The 23,611-nt window shown below is 38.9% G+C and overlaps 1 protein-coding gene across 4 annotated transcripts in view; it reads left to right on the forward strand.

Moving 5' to 3' along the window:
- LOC109935306 (centrosomal protein of 128 kDa) overlaps nucleotides 1–23,611 on the forward strand; it is a 336,088-nt gene that overhangs the window by 234,453 nt on the left and 78,024 nt on the right. The gene's annotated exons all lie outside the window — the stretch shown is intronic.

Here is a 23,611-nt window from a genome sequence, read left to right on the forward strand (position 1 = left end):
TCTGGGAAAGGGATAGCTCCCACTGCTGCCTACATTCTGGGAAAGGGACCGATGCCGCTGAGAACGGAAAGGAAAAAGAGAAAAACAAAAGAGCTAAAGTAAAAGAAAGAGAGAGAAAAAAGAAAGGGTAGATGGAAACAGATGAGCCCTGGGCTAAGGACCCGGGCACAAATGCTGCTACTCTGCTGCCGTTCTTATGTATGACTGAAGTTCTTGGGATGTTCAACTATTCATGCGAGGAGGTACAGAAATATAAATTGGTGACGATGTTGAATGCTGACCACTTGTTCTGAATTGTTAAGTCAGTAATTTTCAAGCTAGTAATTTTCGAAAAAGCAGAAATTCCAGCATAGAAATCAGCCTTTCAGCCTATCTTGCCTGACTTTTCCTGTCAGGAGGTATATATGCATTCTGGTTATCAATATGTTAACTGAATGAAACTGTCATCCTTTATTTGCTGTACATAGAAAATTATAAAATTATAAAGGATTATTTATCAAAACCGCTCTGTTTAAAATAAAATTCAAGCCTCATTTTTTTTTTTTGAAAAGGATATTCCTAGATAAATTTACCATATACAAAAAGTTGACACACCTTTTGGTTTCTGGTAGCTGTGCTGAAGAATTCAGCCACACATCAATACACAGTATTTCAATGATTTGAAAGTGTTAAAGTTCCTCTGCAGTTTAGATGTTGTGGAAGGTATGTTTTAGTTCTCTGTGTATAAGATTAGATTTAATGTTTTAACTATGGTGTAATTCTTAATTGGCATTTTCCATGAAATCTCTTTGAATCTGTAAAATAGGACAAGCTTATATTATCAGCTGGCATTTGTTCAATAGTTTTCTATATGTTGGCACTTACGAAATCTAATATGACACCAAAGCAATTTGCTGCCAGAATTAATTAAAATATGTGTGTTGGAAATATGGCTGTGTTATTATCTTAACAAAATATTAATGCACAATGTAGTTATTGTCCCCTCCTGGGATATTCTTTACATGTGTTAACCTCAGAATTTGTAGAAACATCTTTTGGACATCTCTTTGTAATCTTGCAGTCTTGAAGCAAAACCAACTTATGTTCCTGTAGCACTTTTAATATAATGATATGTCCCAAGGCATTATAAAACCAATTATGACACAGAGCCACATTAGAAGCTATTAGGGCTGACGATCAACAACTTGGTCAAAGATCTGGTTTACAGTGGTCGTCTTAAAGGAGAAAAACTAGGTAGCGATGTGGAAAAGTGTTGACAGCAATTCTAAAGCAACTGAATACACCACTGAAAACTGCATGGTGGAGTTGTTAAACTGGCAAATCCACAAGAGGCCAGGATTTGTAGTTTTCTCAGAAAGTTGCGGGGTGTGTCCATGTAGAAATTTGAAAATAAGAGTGAGAATGTTTGTAGGTCAGTATGCGCAGAGGTGATAGGGGAGCAGGACTTGCTGTGAAATTAGCAAATTTTTGAGTTTTGAGCAACCTCAAGTTTCTGGAGGGTAGAATATGGGAGACCAACTAGAGATGTATTGAAATAATCAGGTCTAGAGGTAACAGAGCCATGAATGAGAGTTTCAGCTGAGAGAGGTCTGAAGTTGGGGGATGTTATGGAGGTGGAAATAGATTGTCTTAGTGATGGGATGAATAGAAATTCGTTAGCTCACCTCAAGGTCAAAAACAACACCAAGGATGTGAACAGCTTGGCTTAATCTCAGACTGATGCCAAGAAAATCTGTGGAGTCAGTAGCTAGGAAACAGAATTTGAACTCAGGCCTAAAACAACAGGTTTCGTTTTCTCAATGTTTATTTGAAGGAAATTTCTGCTCATCTTGTATGGGATGTCAGATAAGCAATCTAGCTATTTAGCAGTGGTCAAGGATTTAAGAGAGGCGATGGTGATCTTTGCTAGGTGTTGTCATTCTACGTGTTAAAATGAATGCTGTACATTCAGTGTTGCTGAGGGACAGTATGTAGATAAGAACTAGAAGGGAATCAAGCATAGATCTTTGGAGTCCTCCAGAGCTAATGATATGACAACAGGGAGAGGAACTCTTGCAAGGCATTCACTAGCTACTATTAAATAGATGAAAATGGAAGTAGTGAGAGCAACCCCCACATCCCCCCCACCTCAGCTTGGTGGTAATGGAAAGTGTTGGAAGAGAATGAGTGATCGACTGTGTCAAAGACTGCAGACAGGTCAAGAAGAATGAGATACAAGGGTTACCTTTGTCCTAGCACTATGCGTGGCATACTCTAACCTAGCAGGGGTGAGTTTTCAGGGGCTACTTTTAATAATCTGCTAAAGGCTTTAGATTTATATTGTGCTGTTCTCTTGTGTTTAAATGACCAGGTGACTGTCACCATGCATAACCAAGGTTTTTAGTAAGTAATACATTTATTTGCAAATAAGTGCTGTTGATAATCAACATATTTGTTATTACAATGCATAATATCTAAAAATATGAGAAATTTTGTATTCAGGGAGTTGCCCTTGGAAAAGTGCTGTACTGCATGCAGTAGTTTTTTTTTCTGAGCACAGTCTAATCTATAATAAATTCAACTTATTTCCACATCTTGAATTCAGTTTCTCTCAGAAAGCCATTAGTCTGGAATTCTCCTCACCATAGATTAGTACAGGTAGGATTTCTGAATATTTTGAAGGATGAGCTGGATAATTCTTGATTGACAACGGAGCCAGGGGTCGTGAGTGTGGACAATAAAGTAGAGTTGAGGCTACATGCATGATCTTATCAAGTGGCAATGCAGACTTGAGGGGTTGAATGGCCTACTTCTCCTTTTTGTATTTTTGTATGTTCCCAACCTGAACTTCTGACCACATTTCTGCTGCTTCACCAAAGTCATCATCCATATCATCATCCTACTCTTCCACTGTCTCACTTCATCTACTAATGAAACCCTCAGCTTTGCTACCTTTAGAATTGACTAATCTCGTACAGTGCTGACTGGTCTCCTATCTCACAATCTTCATAAATTTGAGCTCCTAATGCCTAACTTGCACCACATTTTGTACATGTTGACTTACATTAACTCCTAGTCTGACAAACATCAATTTTCAAATTCTCGTCTTTGTTTTCAAATCCCTCCAAGGCCTCACCCCTTCCTGTCTCTGTAACCTTCTCCAATGCTACCACCCTCCACGATCTCTGCACTTCTCCACTTCTGGTCTCTTCCATGTCCCCATTATAATCACATGCTACAGATCAAATGGCAAACGCTCAGGTAGGTATGGTTAAGATGTCTCTTAAGTCTTTGTGAACAAATTAATGTTGACAATTTTTTTTAGCCAAAGAAAGCTGTTGCTGTAAATGAAAAAAGTACACCGTTCAACCTCATGATCAGCTATTGTCTCATTTTCAAGGCAATTTAATAACATATTTCCAAATTTTGCTACGAATGTTGAACAAATTACAGTGCAACTGCTTGTGAAATATAAAACTTATTCAGAAGATTTCCTTGATTTGATGCTTTGTTGACACTTTCTTTACCCAGACCCTGGTTATAACAACAGCTGTGGACCTGCATTTGAGCTTATTTGAATTAACTATAGAAAAGCTTTTTGATCCTGTGAGCTAACCTTTCTCTGTCCCTTTAATACCCTTTCCTGTTTGACAAAGGGGGATAAAATGGTGATCCTTTCCACCTGTATGTCCATGTCAAAATAACAAGCAAGGTAGCTGCAAGCAGCCCTTTGTTGTGATTTGCAGGTGAACTTTAGAGGAGATAAGCTTCCTTTCATCTAGAGATTGGTTTAGCCTGGATTTAAGCAAAATGAAAGACTTACATGCCATAGAGTCACTAGTTGTATGTAGAGACTGTGGGTTTTTGTTGTAATACTAAATTTCCTCATGATATCCTTCACTTACTGAAGGATTAAAATCCTTAATATTAAAGGGAAAAATCACAACCGGGTCACCCCTCTTATCTGCATCCTGTTCATACTCGCCGATATGTTCATTTTCACTACTACTTGTTGTCATTGTTTGCACAATTTGCAGTCATTCTGTCCTGTTACCCAGGTAAAGAGAGCGTTTTCTCTGCTGCCCACTTTGCACCAATTGTCTGCCAAGTCCATGAGCACAATAGTTTCATATTCTATGTGAAGCCTTGATTTGAGCATGTGAAGAATTCTGCCCAATTTCTGTGACTGTTCTCATCAAAAGGTGAAAGCAGTGAAAGTGATTTAAAAGAATGGAAATGGGGATTGCTCAAAGTTTTGGATCACTGAGCTGTGAAAAGATACAAACAATTTGTTTTCATTTGAGGTAAAAATTTCTGATATAATAATCAATCTTCTTTCGTAGTTGTGGTGGGAATTGCTGTGTTGGGATGTGAAAAAGTAGTTGGGTAGAACAAAGTAAACAGCAAAGATGTGATTATAAGTAAAGAAACTGCAAGCTGAAAGATTATCACTGAGTTGTGACTTCATCCATGGCCTTTGATTTTAAAAACATACTTTAACACAGTAATTAGCACAAATTAATACAATGGAGTTATGCAGTGCACTAATTTGGTATGTTGCAGAGGCATATGCCTCGAGAAACAAACTACAAGGGAGGGAGACTGTTGTAATGATAAAATGATAGTCTTACCTTGATAACTTTAGCAGTCTTTCCTCATTCGTATTCACGTGTCTTCTTGGAAGTCAGAATCCCATGGACAAGGTATGAGTCTCTTCAAAGTGAAAGGTGGTCAAGTTTTATCATTTATTATTGTATTTGGTATTGTTCTTAGGATTTCTGAGTTTGCATTTTGCCAAGAAGCTCTCCATCTTTTGCTGTGATGAGCTATAGATCTGCCTCTGTTGGCCTCAATATTTTTAAGTCCTTGGATCATTTGGTGAAGTGGGGGGAAACCTGGGGAAGCAGTTCAATGAGGCCAATCCTCAGAATTCAATGCAGGGGTTCCTTCGGTTTCCTAAATCCTTGTTTTCTTTCACTTCTCACAGGAGGCACAGCACAATTGGTTTACAAATGATAAGGTCTCAGATGTATTGGTTAAAAGCAACAGCTTACAGGAACTAGTGGGAGAAAATAAAGTAGTTTTCTTTGGGCTTTAGGTACTTCACTGGACAGAGAGAGAGTCACACCATCTGCCTTTTTCAGCAGTTCAAAATCTTCAACCTGTATTGTTCACACCCACAAGTTGTTCAACTACCCAGGAAAAGCATCACGGACTTGTCATCAGGTTGATGTCCTTTGGTATCCATTGTCTAATCAAAATTCCGAAACCAATCAACAACCTGTTGCTGGCTGAATCTCCGTTTGTATGCATATCCTGGTGCTGGCTCATCTACAAATGGTTTCCTCACTGCTTGAACAAAGCAGCAGTATAAACACCACATAAATGAGTTTCAGTAACTTGTTATGAAAAATGCAGCAATTCCTCCCACGATCTTTGATTTTAATTTTTCTAATTTTCTGTTTCTGTCCATAATCAAGAATGAAGTCAAATAAAATATTGTGGTCTTTACAGCTTTATAACTTGTGAATTAATGATGTTTCACTGGGACTTAGTTATTGTCTGGGTCACCAAGACTAACTCCCATACGCTTTGTTGAATTAGTGTATGGAACCTTGTGCAGTAATTAAATGGCAGACGGGCTCTTACTTTAAGGTCTCATCAAAAGACAAGTATGCTTAGTGCTGTACTGGGATGTCAGTCTTGATATTTTGCTCAATTAGGTGGATCTGGTCTGGAACCTTCTGACTTGGAGACAAAAGTGCAGCCCACTGAAACATGTCAAGACTCCCAAGACTGACTCCTGAAATACTCTGCTGAAAACCTCTTTCTAATCTGAGAGTTTCTCAGTTTCTTGTTTTTGAGCCAATATTCTAGTTAATTTCACTTGCTATTCCAAAGCTGTTGATCTTTTGCCATTAATCACCAGTGTAAAGTCTCAACAAAAGCTTTCTGAAATATATATTTACTCCGTATTGAAGGCCCATGCTGACCTATCAGCTGCAATGATGAGAGAAATATAATTGCTATATATTTCAAAGAGCTTTTGCCAAGCTTTCACTCTGGTGATTAATGGCTGAGGAATAAGAATCTTAGAATAGCAAGTGAGTTTTGCAGCTGGTTAGAATATTAATTCTTGTTTTTCAGTTAGAAGTTGACAATAAATGGAAATTTTTAGGCTGGAAAGAGGATATGAACAAAGTCTTGGGGTAATCATTTGGACCGTTGCTCTTGAATTTATATTAACAAATGGGGAGGCGATGGCATAGCAGTATTATCATTGGATTGTTAATCCAGGGACCCAGATAATGTTCTGAGGACCTGGGTTCGAATCCTGCTGGGGAAGATGGTGGAATATGAATTGAATAAAAATAAACTGGAATTAGGAGCCTAATAATGACCACAAATCCATTGTCAATTGTTGGAAAAACCTATTAGGGTTCACTAACGCCTTATAGGGAAGGAAACTGCCATCCTTACCTGGCCTGGCCTACATGTGACTCCAGACCCACAGCAATGTGGTTGACTCTAAACTGCCCTCTGGGCAATTAGGGATGGGCAATAAATGCTGCCTAGCCAGTAAATGCCCTCGTCCCATGACTGACTAAAGAAAACAAAACAAAAACTGAAAGAACTGTGGATACTGTAAATCAGGAACAAAAACAGAAGTTGCTGGAAAAGCTCAGTGGCTCTGACAGCATCTATGAAGAAAATCAGAGTTAACATTTTGGGTCCGGTGACCCTTTCTCAGGTCACTGCACCTGAAACATTAACAAGATAAAAAAACAACCTGGGAGCAGGTACAACAAATACTTAGCAAGTAATGCCAAAACACTAGTTAAAAGCAATCAACCTTTAGCAATGTGAAATCTGGAATTGAAACTAATCGTAGTAATGGTGACCATGAACCCATCATCAATTATAGTAAAATCCCATCTGGTTCACTAACTTACTTTAGGGAAGGAAGTGTGCCATCCTTGCCTGGTCTGGGTGACCTGTGACTCCATCTAACAACAACAATGGGGGAAGACAGTGGTGTAGTAGTAATGTTAGTGAATTCACAATCTCTAGCTAATGTTCTGGGACATGAGCTTGAATTCCATCTTGGCAGATGGTCAAATTTGAATGATTAAAAATCTGGAATAAAGGCCAATCTAATGATAGACATGTAACTACTGTTGAATGTTAGAAGTACCCACCTGGTTCTCCAGAGTCCTTTAGAAAGAAAAAAATCTGCCATCCTCATCTGTCTAGCCTACATGTAACTCCAGACCACAATAATTTGGATTACTCTTAACCACCCTGTCAGCAGTTAGGGGTCAGCAGTAAATGTTGGCCTAGCCTGCAACACCTGCTTCCCACGAATGAATTAAAAAATGTGGTTGACTCTTAACTGCCCTCTGACATGACCATATAAGCCACTCATTTAAAAGATAATTAGGGATGGGCAAAAGATGCTGGACTTGCCAGTGACACTGTCATCCCATGAGAGAATTTCAAGGAATAATACAGTCAAATTCAGATTTTATTTTGTGAACTGAGTCTGTAGCTGCCAAGTGCAGTTCAGTATGGATAATATAAAATTAGTGGTTTCGGAATGAAGTTTGGAGAAATAGCAATGTGTTTTGAGTTGAATTGTAGAACATTGTGTTGGTCAGAAAAGAATTCCAAGAATTATGCTGCATATATTGATTCCACTATATTCAACAGGTATAACCACAAGATCCCTTAGTTTATGTTAGGAGAAGAGCATGTTACAAATATAGAAATGTTTTTTTTATTGTGGTACAAGAATTGGTAAGCTATCCTCTGTTCACTGGCTGCACATTTGGAGCCCAGTCATAGAAAGGGTGTTGCCCTTGGAGTGTACCAGTGTCAATAAGAAAATATTTCAGCTCCACCTGAATTTAAGTAATGAGGAACAGATAAAGTGTTGATATATTCTCATTGAAGTTTTTAAGTTGATGACTAGATTTGAAGGAATAGATCCAGTGAAGTTATTAATTATGAGCTAAATGATTTAAAACTTCAGTTAGGATTAAGTCTAAAGATGTTTTTGGTGCAGTAGGTAGCATCCCTGCTTCTGATCTGGAAGGTTTAGTTTCAAATCGCATTCAAGACTAGATTGTGTGTTCATCATGGGGCCAATGAGATTGAATATTAAACTTCAAATCCTTCCGCCACACACCAATGCCAGGTGGTAAGTGTAGAAGAAATTCCTGGTCGGCCATGGAAAGAAATTAGAGCCTTCTCCATCACTATCTGTAGCTCAAAGGCTATAACGTGCATGTAAAAATGTATGCTGCTACAGGAACCTGGACCCTTTGGGATGGGCCATTTGGCTCAGTTAGCTTGATGGCCAGTGTGGATGAGACTGGGGCCAACAGAATAGGGTTCAATCCCTAATCTGGCTGCTGTGGATTTTATATCTGCCTCATTTTCGTGGTGGATATTGCAGCACTGTGGGTTAGACTTGACTTTGGGTAAAAAACCTGAGATGGATGGAGATTGGACCACCTCCATACCAGTGGAATAACTTGGGGTGCTTTGCTACATTAAAAATGCTGCAGAAATGCAAGTTGTTGAGTAAGAGAAAAAATTAAGTGGAATTTGGATAAAGGACAAGCTCCTTTGGGTCTAATGGCTTTTATTTCTTCTTAATGTTCTAACCTTAAGTTAATTACCCCAAAATGAATGTCTATCAGATCTGTTTCTGTGGAGCTTTTCTTAAAGATGATATGCCAGTGGAAGATATCTACATTTCTTTGCCATCTTTCCTCCGTCCTCCCATTTTTCTGGGGAATTTTGCCTTACTAACCTTGCAAAATCTAATTCAAATATAGATTCACCAGCTGGATGGCAACAGAAATGAAAATGAAAATCTCATCTCAATTTCTTTATTCCAGAGAAATATGACTTGATCCTGTTAATAAACATAAGACATTTTGTTGGCCAAGGGTTTATCAGAACACCTGATGAATGGGCGATTTTTATCCTGTTCTTTAACTCCGACCATATAGATTCAATCTTAATACAATGTCCAGGATAATCCTTAAATTTCTAGCTGAATGACAAAATATCAATGAACTTTCATATTGATTTCCTTATTAATATGTCAGTGTTTAAACATTTTAAGTGCATACTTTGTGCCTCATTTCATCTATAATGGCTATCAATATGCTTCTCTACTTTTCATTCACAATGCATTCACTATAAAGATGCACTTTTAGTTGGTACTGATATCAAAACTGGAGAAAAAATACAATTTTCCAAGGATTCTTTCACAATAATCTCTGTCCCATGATAATCATTCCATAGTGACTTGTTAGTAGCTTTACATTTACATCCAAAGGCCTTATGGGGTAGAGCTAAGGAATAGGAAGGGTGCAGTCACTTTGATGGGATTGTACTACAGGTCTTCCAGCAGTTAGCGGGTGATAGAGGAACAGATTAGGGAAAACTGTAAAAAGAACAGGATTGTTGTGGGGGTGATTTTAACTTCCCTTATATTCACTGGGACTCACTTAGTGCCAAGGGCTTGGATGGGGGGGTAGTTTGTTAGGTGTGTCCAGGACAGTGTTTTGAAAGGTTATGTAAATAGTCCATCTAGGGAATGGGCCATACTAGACCTGATATTAGGGAATGAGCCAGGCCAGGTGATCCAAGTTTCAGTGGGGTAGTATTTCGGGAACAGTCACCATAATTCTGTAAGTTTTAAGTTATTTATGGATAAAGATAAGAGTAGAGCTTGGGTGAAAGTATTAAATTGGGGGAAGGCTAACTACCACAATATTAGGCAGAAACTGGGGAAAGTTGATTAGGGACAGCAGTTTGAGGGTAAATCCACATATGGCATGTGGGAATCTTTTAAACACCAGTTGATCAGAGTTCAGGACCAGAATGACCCTGTGAAAATGAAGGATAAAGATGGCAAGATTCGAGAACCTTGGATGACAAGAGAAATTGAGAACTTAGTCAAAACGAAAAAGAAGGTATGCATAAGATTTAGGAAACTGAAAACAGATAGAGACTTGGAAACAGATGGAGTTTAACCTGGTTAAATGTGAGGTGATGCGTTTTGGAAAATCTAATGCATGAGGGAAGCATTTAGTAAATGGCAGAACCCTTTGTCGCATCAACATACAGAGGGTCTACAGTTCGCTGAAAGTGGTAAAACAAGTGGGTAAGGCATTCAAGAAGGCATTGGGCATGCTTGCCTTCATTCGAGGCATAGGGTATAAAAATTGGCAAGTGATGTTGCAGTTGTATAGAATTTTAGTTAGGCTACGTTTGGAATATTGTGTACAGTTCTAGTGGCCACATGACCAGAAGGAGGTAGAGGCTTTGGAGAGAGTACAGAAACAATTTAGCAGGATATTGGAGGGTATTAGCTATGAGGAAAGATTGGACAAACTTGGTTTATGTTCATTTGAACGCCAAAGAATGACGCGTGACCTGATAGAAGTTTACAAAATTATGAGAGGCGTGGAAAGTTGGAGTCTTTTTTCCCAGGGAAGAAATGTCAATTACTAGGGGACATAACTTTAAGGTCAAAGGAGAGAGCCTAAAGGAGATTTGAGAGGCAGGTTTTTTTTTACACCGATGGTGGTAAGTAGCTGGAATGTGCTACCAAAGGAGGTGGTGGAGGCAGGTACAATAGCAATATTTCAGAGGCATCTTGACAGATACATGAATAGGCAGAGAATAGAAGGATATGGACCATGTAGAGGCAAATTTTTTTTAGTCTAGAAAGGCTCATGTGTCAATGTATGCTTGTTGGGCCAAAGGTCCTACTCCTGTGCGGTACTCTTTGTAACTATGTGATGTGACTACCTCTCTACCCGTGCCCGCCACCACCCCTCCCCAACCTCAACTTTGTTAGAATGCTGCTCATTTGGAATTTTGAAATATCCTGCTCCTGCTTGTCTGGAGCACTCTTTGGTAACATACAGCATTTAACAAGTTACGTAGACATTCCAATCAGAAATTCTCTGAACAAGCTTATCTCTTGCAACCCTGATTTTTGTCACTCTATCTATAGTGTCTAGATCTTCGGTTGTCAGAGCCTTAAGGATTCTCTTGCCAAGTGTCTTTGTTTTTCCACTCCTTTCTCTTCTAAGACAGTCCTTTAAAATGTGCCTTTTTGGTCATCTATATGCATATGTATCCATATTGAGCTCAGTATAAACTTGGATTTGATAACACTTTATTAAACATGCTGGGATGTTTTACTATGTACCCACTTGCATTTGTCAGCCAAGTCACCTTGAAGTGGAACAGGCAGACTTATGCACATTGACAATGGAATCATATTCTCAATAAGTATACCAATTTGTGCCAAAGCATACTCCTATCTGTTGATAAACATTTGGTAGAGATCATGATGGAAGACCATTCTATTCAGGGTAAAGTAATTAGATGTATTTACAAGTATGGTAATATGTAGGTAAGTGTATGAATATACTTAGAAGCAGTTAAACGCATTGCTGATGATACTTAGAACACAAGGGATTAAAAAGTATATCCTAGAACGTATTTCTTGGAGACAACCAAAAATCTTTAAGTTGTGTCGATATGATACCAGTGAACCAAATGATGTAGCATGTATGTTGATTTCTGAAGTTGAGCAGCCAAGGCACTGTGTCTATGCCAAAAGAAGTCTATCATGTGACAGATACTAATGTAGAGACATTAACAATGTTCTTTGCAAACTTGTCTCTTGGTGAGTTGGCTGTTGGGGATAATGATTTTTGTCTACTTTTCCTAGGCTATGATTTTGCACACATTATCAGTTTAAAAAGACACAGCCGACTACAGGCCAGACTTTGACCTCTTAGTTCTGACCGCAGAATTGTACTGACAGAAAAGGTTATCAGGTTCTCATCGAGCATGTGGATGGGACTAGTCATCTTTGTGCTCTGGTTGCTTGCCTGCCAAAGGGACATTGCAACTTCTTTAAAGACACATTATTTGAGAGTGGATAAAATCGTATTAAAGCAGTGAAGGGATGTTCATTTGTCTCATTTCTGGGATGCCAGAGTTATCCTATGAGGAAAATTAGGACAGATTAATAATGTTTCTAAGTCCTTTACAACTGCTGAAAATTAGTTTTTCATTAACTCTGTCTATCTGAAGTCATTTAAAACAAAGCACACATATCCACCAAATTATTGCATTGAACGAGGAAGATCCAGAAAAGGGAGCCTATATTTATCTAAAAGATGTGAAAGAGCGTGAATTTTCAGGAACCAAGGCTGGAGATCTTCCAGTTTTACACTAAGTCTGAAAGTGGGAGATCTTTCTGCAATCAGGCATTGAGTATAGGAGTTGAGAGGTCATGTTGCAGCTGTACAGGATATTGGGTCAACCACTTTTGGAGTATTGCATACAATTCTGGTCTCTCTCCTATGGGAAGGATGTTGTGAAACTAGAAAAGGTTCAGAAAAGATTTACAAGGATGTTGCCAGGATTGGAAGGTTTGAGCTATAGGGAGAGGCTGAATAGGCCAGGGCTATTTTCCCTGGAGCGTCAAAGGCTGAGGGTGACCTTATAGAGGTATATAAAGTCATGAGGGGCATGGATAGGGTAAATAGGCAAGGTATTTTCTGTGGGCTGGGGGAGTCCAAAACTAGAGGACATAGGTTTAAGGTGAGAGAGGAAAGATATAAAAGGGACCTAAGGGGCAACTTTTTCACGCAGAGGGTAGTGTGTATATGAAATAAGTTGCCTGAGGAAGTGATAGAGGTTGGTATGATTACAACATTTAAAAGGCATCTGGATGATTATATGAATAGGAAGGGTTTAGAGGGATATAGGCCAACTGCTGGCAAATGGAATGAGATTTATACAGGATATCGGGTCAGAATGGAGGGGTTGGATCGAAGGGTCTGTTTCTGTGCTGTATATCTCTATGACTGTATGTATGCACAGGCTTGTCATATGAGTGTCATTACCTAGTGCCAATCTTCTTATTTTTCTCCATATCCTTGCACATTATTTCTGTTCAATTAATCATCCAATGCCCTCTTGAATGAAAATGGTGCTATCTGAAAGGGAAGAAAATGTAGGGCTATGGTGCGAAGATGAGTTGCTCATTCAAACAGCTGATACAGACACGATGAACCTAATAACCTCATTCTGCACTGCAAAGGTTCTGCGATTCTGTGGGAAAAAAAGGTTAATAAAAGACATGAGCTGGATTATTACATTTTCTTAATTAAACATATAAATAATGATTCATTAACTAGCAATGGTAAAACGGTTGATTTTTTTGTAGTAATTAGTTTGCTAAGAAATATAAGCATTTTTTAAATACATGCATTACATCAGATATTTTACTGGAGGAAATGTGTGATTGATAACTAGCTTGAGCTCCAGACAGTACAGTGCACAATGTGATCTGTCTGATCATATTGAATCCTATTCTTGGAACTTACTCTGCAGCTTAGATTCATAAAAGTGTAGTATGATAAATAGATCCTCTTCATTGGAAATGTCAGGGTCAATGTTCCATGACATAGCAGTCAAAGTCTGTGTTATGATACAGGGAACGTTGCCAGTATAAATGCAGTCTTATCTATTATTCTAGTGAATCCCTTTCAGTTTACTAAGTATTTGCTTCAGTGGGATGGTACAATGCCATTTTTAATAAACCAATTATTTTAAGAATAAAGAAAACTTTTTCTTAAAAATGTCTTTTTCCTTCTTGTTAAAATTAATTTTAACATAAATTTATCATTTCAACATTACTCCTTGTCACAAAATAATATCGTCTTCTCATTAACTTATTTCACACATCATAATAGTCTTACAAGCGAAGATTCAAGCAATTGTTGAGTAGAAACTTGTGAGAGAAAGGTGTGAGAGATGTGGGCGTCTGTGCCTCTTTAAATTATGCCAGTAATTGTCATGGTAGGATTTGGAAGTATAGGTTCCTCATTATTGGCAGAATTGCAATGCAGCAGTTCTTCCATGAGCAGTGTACAAACATTACAAGTATAGCTGGGCATCCAAGACCACAATCTGCTGACTTACTCCGGTAATTAGTACCACATATGTCCTGTGCCCACCTGTTTGACTGATGTATTCCTAGAGGCATCTCCCTTCAATATCAAATATGATGGCTGTTGGCTTGGTTCCTCAGCTCTGGAGCAGAGATGGGGAGAACATTCTGTATTTAATCGCTTCAAGGCCCTAGTTGATCTTCTTTCTCCAGTTTCCTCATCTAAAGGTTGTCAGCTTTGCTTGGATGTGGCACTGACGGTTTCATGGCCTTTCCACTCTTTCAGTTTTCCCAGCTTTTATTTCCTCTTTTCATCTCCAATTTTTTTTATGCTTATAAACTAAAGAGTTAAAGCACATTCTTTAGAAATTCTGCTTTCAAGTAGCTGTGTGATTTTACCCTTTGCTTACAGCAGTCTGCAGGATGTTAATCTCTCAATTCTTGAAAACCCTGGAGCATTCTTGGATGGTTATTGTGCTCTTTTAGGACATTGTAATGTGGTGCTTGTAATAAAGATTTTGTAACTGACTCAAACAAGTTTTGAATAATGTAAAACTCTGGCTTATGCAATATTTAATACTTATCATCAATTGTTGTAAAAATCTAACTGGTTTGCTAATACCCTTTAGAGAAGGGAATCGGCCATCCTTAGTCAGTCTAGCCTACACTATCTCCAGACCCACAATAATGTGGTTTACTCTTCACTGTCCTTTGAGAAGCCTTTAGCAAGCCTCACAGTTCAACGGCGTTAGGTAGGCAATAAATGCTGATATTGCCATTGATGTCCACATCCCATGAAAGAGTGGAGGAAACAAAATACATTTTTTAAAAAAAATAGTGTATTTAAATTTCAATTTACTACCTTTTACATTTCTTAGGAGATTTGCTTTCGGTCTCAAGGTCATATTAAGAGCAATATTTCTATGTCTCCTTTAATTCTTGTGTCTTAAAGCTCCATTTTGTAGAATAGCTTTACAGCAGCACAAATTTCTAGAGTACTGTGGGCTCTCGATTGCTTGCCCTTGTAATTATCCAGTAGAATGTTATACAGAAGTCTGGCCTTTATTTTGTATAAACTAGCTAAGGAGCAATTGAGCGTTTTAAATTGATTTTCCACCGACGTTGGGTTCTTAATCTAGTACAGTATACAGTTGTTATATGGATATCGAGGACTTGGTACAATTTACTATCCATGCAGCTCTTCATATTTGGTTTTGGTTATTGAGTATTTGATTCAATGGGTCTTTGGCTGTTTTTTTTAAAATGCATCTTACTACAAAATTGGAAAATAATCATTCTGATCCACACACTCTGAAATCTTTAAAAATAATTCACTTAGAACTGTATAGTATTTACAGCATAGAAACCCAACTGTAATATAATTAAAGCAGGGTACTGCAGATGCTGGAGGTGTGAAATAAAAATAGAAAGTGCTGGAAAATTCAGGTCTGGCAGCATTTGTTGATTGAGAAAAAGAGTTAATACTTTGAGTCCAATATGTTACACTTTCAGAACTGCTCTGGCATTTATGCTGCATATAAATCTCTACCAATTTTACTTCATCTAACCTATCAGTGTATCTTTCAATTCCTTTCTCTGTCATGTCCTTATCAATTTTCCCATAATGTACCGAATGCTGTTCACCTCATCTGTTGTGATGAGAGGCTTCGCATTCTCACCAAGCCAAAAGCAAAACACTGTAAATGCTGGGCATGTGAAATAATAAGGCAATAGTGCTGGAGAAATGCAGCAAGTCTGGCAGCGTCTGTGGAAAGAGTGCTGAAGATGGCTGCGATTCGACTTGAAAATTTAACCCTTCTTCTCTCTGCCATGGTTCAAGATAATTTTTTTGTCCAAATCTAGTTTTTTTTTTTATTGTTGGCATTTAACTGAAATCTAAACTTTAAGTTCTGACATTCTCAGTCTAGGGCGTACATTGGAACGGCAGTTAGGCTTAATTTAACAAAGGAGAAGCTCAAACTAAGATAGAGAGAACTGCAAATGCTGGAGTCAGAGACAACACCGTGTGGAGCTGGAGGAACACAGCAGGCCAGGCAGGATCAGAGGAGCAGGAAAGTTGACGTCTCAGAAATGAAGAAGGGTTCCGAACCAAAACATCAGCTTTCCTGTTCCTCTGATGCTGCTTGGCCTGCTGTGTTCCTCCAGCTCCACACTGTGTTATCTCAGAAGCTCAAACTGGTTCTTTGGTAAATGGGTTAGATAGACCTTTTCTGTTAGGAGCATATAAACTAGCCAGTTTAGTGCAACATAGTACTTTAGTGAGAACTACAATAGAGTGCTGGGTTAAGGTGATTAAGGGATTTGGGGGAAGAAGGGAAAGAGGCACGCCGTAGCTTTTGTTTTTCTACATATTTCTGATTCAGATTTTTAGGATTCTTACTCTTCCACAGGAGAAGAGTATCTGGTAAGTGAATAAGTAATTGCTCAGTTGTACTGAAATTAAACATTGCTGAAAGGTTTGAAGCTTTTTGTCTTGCCCGCATCAGAACCAGGCTGTAAGAAATAGACTTGAAATAAGGGACACCATTTTCTACAGCATGGGGAGAGGCTGCTGACTAGTTGGACTATCATTGTCATGAAGATACAGCAAGAAAGGTTAACTGTTAAGTTTAATTTTCAGACCAGGCACACAGGTTCTGATTAGACAGGATGTTGCTATGGCAATACATTAAAAATTGGCTCTATCCATGGCCCCTTTTTTATGAAAAAGATGCAATGTATGTACAAATTTATTTCTGCCTACGTAAGATAGGATCCTGTACATTTGTATATATAGCTTGGATTCGAGCCAAACTGATGGTCTTAAATTGATTTCCAGTGTAACTGTGAGCACAATCTGAATTATTTAATAAATTATTTCCTGTAGCGGAATCACATCTACTGGTGGATATACATTTCTGAGCCTTAAAAGCACAGGTTTTCTGACTAGAACCGGCATGCTGCCCTCTGTGAATGTTCAATGGATGTGCCATTTGATGAGGTTCCAGTCATTAGGATTTGGTAGGCAAAATGTCTTTGGTTTGATGGAGAAAACCACTCCTAGCTTTATGGCATAGTAGCAGCATGAGACAGTCAGCTTTATCCGTTAAAAAAAACAAAATAAAATCCGAAAGAACTGCGGATGCTGTAAATCAGGAACAAAAACAAAGTTGCTGGGAAAGCTCGGCAGATTTCTGAGTTCTGAGGAAGGGTCACCGGACCCGAAACGTTAACTCTGTTGTCTCCTTCACAGATGCTGCCAGACCTGCTGAGCTTTTCCAGCAACTTTGTTTTTGTTCCAGCTTTATCTGTTGTTTGAATGTTTGTGACACCTATCCCAACTAGGGCAATCTAAGGTAGACTGGGCACTGCATGGGCAAGAAGAGGTGAAAGAAGGCCCTTTCATTAGATTTTGCTTTATACAGTGAGTGATGATTTAATTACAGTATTGCTTACCATGAAAGATAGTTTTGATATGCCCTTTATCAGCACCAAATTTAAATAGTGAGCAGATGGCTAGGATGTACTCACGAGTTTGCCAGTAAGATTGATCTTGTAGCAAGTGGAACTGAAGGAATTCCACTGTGCATATTAACCAGTGAACATAGGCTGAGTGCAAGATGAAAAGCTTCACCTTCTTGTCTCCTTTTAGCAATGTTAAAGCGACTAAGGTTTGTTTGATTCCTAAGGCTCGATATTGCAGAGCAATACGTGAATATGTAATACAAGATGTGAAAACCTTGGCAAATATATAATTGAATGAAATAAGTAGTTAATTTTAATACATTAAGGATGGCAGGATGGATTATGAATCACAGATTCAGAATTTGTGACTCCTCAGACACTGAAGCAGTCCATGTTCAAATGCAGCAAGATCCTGACCAGTACAAGATAGGTTGAGCAATTTACAGTGGAGAATGCTTGGTATTTTTAAATCTATAGTCTCGGCTATGTTAGCTTGATGTTTCTGTTTCTATGTTCAATCATGCGATAATGGGTTGAAATATCATGTTGCACCCTGTTATCTGTATATTACTTGGTAAAATGTTTATTTATGCAGTCAAGTCAGAGAAAGCACCATAATTTGAACAGTGAGAAATTTAAGCTTCGTTTGCAATTCCTCAGATAATGAACCAGTATGCATGACCTATCCAACATTGAATTCGATTGTGAAGTGGAAGCTGCCAAGCAATGACCATCTCTGATGAGAGAAACTCCCTGCCTTATATTACTCTGAAAGGAACGTCCCTGCAGTGACATTGCCTGCAGTGGTTCAAGCAGAAGACTTACCACCATCTTCTTGAGGGCAATCAAGGATGGCCAATAAATTATACTCTTTCTAGTGGTGTCCACCTCCTGTGAATGAATTAGGGGTTTTAACAGAGCACCTAGTCACTGTTAACTTTGAAGCATGCCATTCACCCAAGAATTTTATGTTAAGCACTGGTCTAGTGATCTTTCATATTTCTTCTTGATGGATCGATTAGTTGTAGCTGTCAAGGATAGAGTCCTCTTAAATCTTCTCTTGAGCGGTTGAAATCAACTCATGCAGTCATGTGCAGCATCTACATTACTAGCAGCCACATAGTTTGTTTTAGTTCTTTCTGGATTATGAGCAGCTATTACAAAAAAGAATTAGTCATCTGACTTCAATAAGATCAGTTTTATTTTAGCTGTATCTATCAACGCACAAGATTTTTGCATAAAAGGATAGGTGCGGAAAGGTTGTTCCCCATTATGGGAGATTCTAGGACCAGCGGGCATAATCTCAGAATAAGTGGTCACACATTAAGACATAGATGAGGAATTTCTTCTCACAGAGGGTAGGGAATCTGTGATGTTCTTTAATGCAGAGGTCTGTCGAGGCTGAGTCATTAAACATATTCAAGTCTGAGATAGACAGAATTCGAAAGGCTGGAATGTATTGATGAAGATTGTCAGGTCAGCATTGAATGGTGGAGCTGACTTGATGGGCTGAACGGCCTATTTCTGCTCCTGCATCTTATAAAAGATATAGGCAATTATCCTGCCTGTCGAGTCCATGCTGGCTCTGTGAAGCAAACAGTCAGTCTCATTCCCTTGGTTCTATACCTGTGGTTCTACAAGTTCATTTTTCTCAGATGCTTATACAATTTAGTCAGATGACACCAGGTTATAGTCCAATAAGTTTACTTGAAATCACAAGCTTTCAAAATGCTGCCCCTTCATCAGAGCTACGCTCTGAAAGCTTGTGTTTTAAATAAACCTGTTGGACTACAACATGGTGTCGTCTGTCTTCTGACTTCGTCCACCCCAGTCCAACACCAGCACCTCACATCATCACATATACAATTTAGAAAAAAAATGACCATTTCCACTTCTACCACCCTTGTATGCAGCATGTTCCAGGTTAAAAAAAAGTTCTTTTGCTTATCCTCACTAGATCTTATCTAAAAACTGTCTTTATACTATCACTTAACCTTTTCTTCGCCCATTACTTTTTGCAATCTTGTACAGGTCTATCAAATCTGCCTCAAGCTCCTTTGCCCCAAAGAAAACAACCAAACAACCTCACCTTCTCCAAACAAATCTTGAAGCTAAAATCTCTCATCCCTGGAATCATTCTCATAAACCTCCTCTGCACCATTTCAAGGAGTGTGACATCCTTCCTAAAGTATCATGACCAGAACTGGGCATAACACTCAAGGTGTGTCATAATCTGAACTTTAGAAACATTCAGCATTACTTCCCTGTTTTTGGTATTCAGTGCCACTATTTATGAACCCTAGATCTCATGCTTTGCAAACTACTCTCTCAATATGTTCTGCAGCCTTCAAAGATCTGTGCATACGAATTCTCTGGTCCCTCTGTTCCTACATATCTCCTCCTTTAGAACTGTGTCAATTTGTGAAATCTGCCTCTCCTTTTCAAATAAAATCTCCACAATCCTCTTGTCTGAAAATAACCATTTACCACACATACTGTTTTCTATCCTTAAAGCAATTTTTATATAAAAACTGACCTTAACCCTCCTATTCCATGAGCTGTAATTTTGTTAAACAAGCCTTTCATGTGGCACTTTGTCAAAGATACTCTTAGAATCTATATTGAAAACACTGAATGTGAAGTATCAGAATGTTTTCAGCTTATATGCAACCAGCAATCTCTATTAAATTAGTTGTTGATCAGTTTTTTTTGCTTTTACTGCCTTATACTGAAGAGGCATGAGTGAAGTGGAAAAGGAGATTAAATTTGCCTTTGTAGCAATGTGTTCAATTGTGTGTAGCAGGTTGAAGATATCATTGTTGAAGCCTTTACTTGATTACCTCTGAGAAAGACTGACCAACAATGTGCTGAACTATTATAAAATGATATTTCCTGCTGAGCAGGTGCATCTTTGGAGCATTTACACACACAGTATTTGGTTCAATTGACGTGGTAGGTGGCAATAATTTACCACCTCGGGTGCATGGATTGAACTTGCTTGCAACAGTGATAGCAAGTAACAGCTTGTGTTTGGAATTTACGCTGACACATTTGTAAATCTCCTTCTGTGCACCAGACTTCAAACCGTGGTCTGCAGAAGTAGATTTACTTTGAGATATAACTGTCAGCAATTTCATTAATAGCAGATTTGTGGCTGCATTCTATTATAAATGGAATTTTATAACATGAAGGATCTCATGGAGCTATCCTTGACCCCTCAATCTCATCTGTTTGTGATGAGTGCCTAGATGTGTTAATCACTAACCCTAAGCATACAGACCAGCATTAGTGCTCGAGGTTGGTTTAGAATAGGAATTAAAAGTGAAATAACCCTTTGTGTTCTGTTGAACATAACTAATGTCTCGGAGTGGGTTTGCATTAACTGTGAGGATAAGCTTCCCCTTTTTCAGGCTTTGTGTGGAAAATTGGATGATTCTGTAGTCTCTTATCCTGAGGCTATGGTGGGGGCTGCCTGATTATCCATTGGCCAAACACTGCATTTTTAGATCTGGAGTTGTCCATTTGGGAACACACATGAGTCATGATCCTGCTGGAAGTCATTTTGATCCTTCAATAGATATCAATGATCCCATGGCATGATAAGGAGCAAGATTTTTTTCCTGGTGTCTTGCCAATTCAATATCATTAGAATTCGATTGGTCATTTATCTCATTCTTGTTGTGGTCTCTTACAATGTGCAAAGCCACAACCGCATTGGCCTAGACCAGGCAGTCTGTACATCAAAGCACTGGATGTGAAGATCTCTTGGAATTTGTAGAAGGTAGATTCTTTAAAAAAAAACAACAAAAATGGCAGTCTTTCATTTTTTGAAATCACAAATAAATGTCCTTTGTACATCAGACTCATCAGGAAATTTAGTTGGAATTAGAAGAGTGGGAAGGTATGACAGTTTCTACACTTGTGCAAATCCCACAATACAAACAATTATGGCAGGTCCCACCTGAGAAGGACTTATCATGCTTCTCCAGCTGCTGACTGTCCCATTGAGTATTCCTTTATTTGAGCAAGGCTGAGTTTGTTTGAAATAGGACCATTGTATATGCTAAATAAAAACCTAAAGAACTGCGGATGCTGTAAATCAGGAACAAAAACAAAGTTACTGGAAAAGCTCAGCATGTCTGGCAGCATCTGTGAAGGAGAAAACAGGGTTAATGTTTCGGGTCCGGTGACCCTTCCTCAGAACTCTGACCTCGCCTAATGTATAATGCTCTTTTTAAGTAAACTCAGAACTTTATGAAACCATGTGTTGTTCAACAAGCCAGTTCAAATCTGTCAATGTAATTGCTTATTGACTCGTCAGGCAAGTGTTTAATTAAAATGTATTTTCCAAGGTCATATTGTCAATTGCTATTCCCAAAAAGAAAGCTACTGAATAACTAAAGTCCGATGAGTATTTTTTTGTGATGTTATTCCTGTCTTGGATGTCATATTACCCAGTTTTTATTTGTTAGTTCATGCATTGTGATTTCATCCAAGGATTTCTCCACTCCTGGGTTGTACGGTGAATTGGCTGAGAATTTACTGTGCAGCAACATTTCAGAAGTGTGGTTGGTGTACCGCAAACTCTTGTGACTGCCATAGTTGTAACTAGAAAATACATTTAAAACATAGTAATGGGTTATAGTTGGTGACTTTGCAGTAATTCAATTGAAGGACATTGGTTTTCAGATTAAAGGTCGTAACAGTTTCAAGAAAGGAAAGTTGCATCTTTTTCACAATCTAAAATGTCCCAAGCTGCTTCATAAGAGCCGCATTATCAGAAAAAAAATGCCATTGAGCCATATTAAGAGATTTTAGAACAAGTGACTGACAACTTGTTCAAAAACGTAGGTTTAATGGAGTGCATAAAACAGCAAAGTAGGAGGAGAGGTTTCAGGAGGAATTTGGCTTGGTTCATGGACAGCTGCTGATAGTTGGGTAAAGGAGATTGGGAATGTGCAGGAGGCCAGAATTGGAGAAATGCAAAGATCTTGGAGAGCTGTTGTGCTGGAGGATGTTATAGAGATAGGGAGACGAGTTCACAGAGGGATTTGAATAGGCCAGGAATTTTAAACCTGAGCCTTTTCCATACATGAAGCCAATGTATGTCAGAGGAACTGTTATTACAGAGGTGGAAGTAATAATCATTAGAATGCCTACAGTGTGGAAGCAGGCCATTTGGCCCATCGAGTCCACACCCACCCTCCAAACAACATCCTAACCAGACCCACCCTATCCCTGTTGTGGTTGGTTGGCTCGCCGAGCTGGTTTGTTGTTGTTCTGCAGACGTTTCATTACCCTGCTGGGTAACATCATCAGTGCAGCCTCCAATGAAGCGCCATTGTGTTTTCCCGCCTGGTTTTAAAGCTCTGGAGTCAGTTGAGCTGGATTACCTCACTTCTGGTTTTCCTTGGCAATGCAGTGTATATGGGGTCGAGTTCTGTGTGTTTGTTAATGGCTTTCTTCGTGGAGTACCAGGCTTCTAGGAGCTCCTGTGCCTGTCTCTGCTTTACTTGTCCCAGGATCTTGGTGTTGTCCCAACTGAATTGGTGGTTCTCCTTATCCATGTGGACAGAGATGAGTGAGTATTGGTCGTGTCTTTTTGTAGCCAATTGGTGTTCGTGTACCCTTATTGTTAATTTCCTTCCTTTAGTCCGATGTAGTATTTGTCACAGTCTCTGCAGGGAATCTTGTATATGACATTGGTCCTGTCTATAGTGGGTAGTGGGTCTTTGGTTCGGGTGAGCAGTTGCCATAGGGTTGATGTGGGTTTGTGTGCTACTCTGATGCCCAGTGGTCGTAGGAGTCTTGTGGCTAGTTCCTGATGTAAGGTAGCGTGATGAGTGTGTTGGGGCATGTAGTATCTTCCTGGTGTTGTTCGTGTAATAGGCATCTTCTGACCCAGTTTTTCGGATACCCATTATCCCTGAACACCTGGAAGAGGTATTCTTCTTCTCAGTGTAATTCTGTGCTGGTGCAGTGTGTTGTTGCCTGTTTAATTAATGTTCGCACGCAGCTTCGTTTGTGTGTATTAGGGTGGTTGCTGTTGAAGTTCAGTACCTGGTCAGTGTGTGTGGCTTTTCTGTGTACTTTTGTTTGGAATTCCCCATTTGACCTGCGCTCTACCATGACGTCCAAGAATGGGGGCTGTTTGTTCTTCTCCTC

The sequence above is a fragment of the Rhincodon typus genome, chromosome 8 (genome assembly GCF_021869965.1).
Source record: "Rhincodon typus isolate 14 chromosome 8, sRhiTyp1.1, whole genome shotgun sequence".
NCBI lineage: Eukaryota > Metazoa > Chordata > Chondrichthyes > Orectolobiformes > Rhincodontidae > Rhincodon > Rhincodon typus.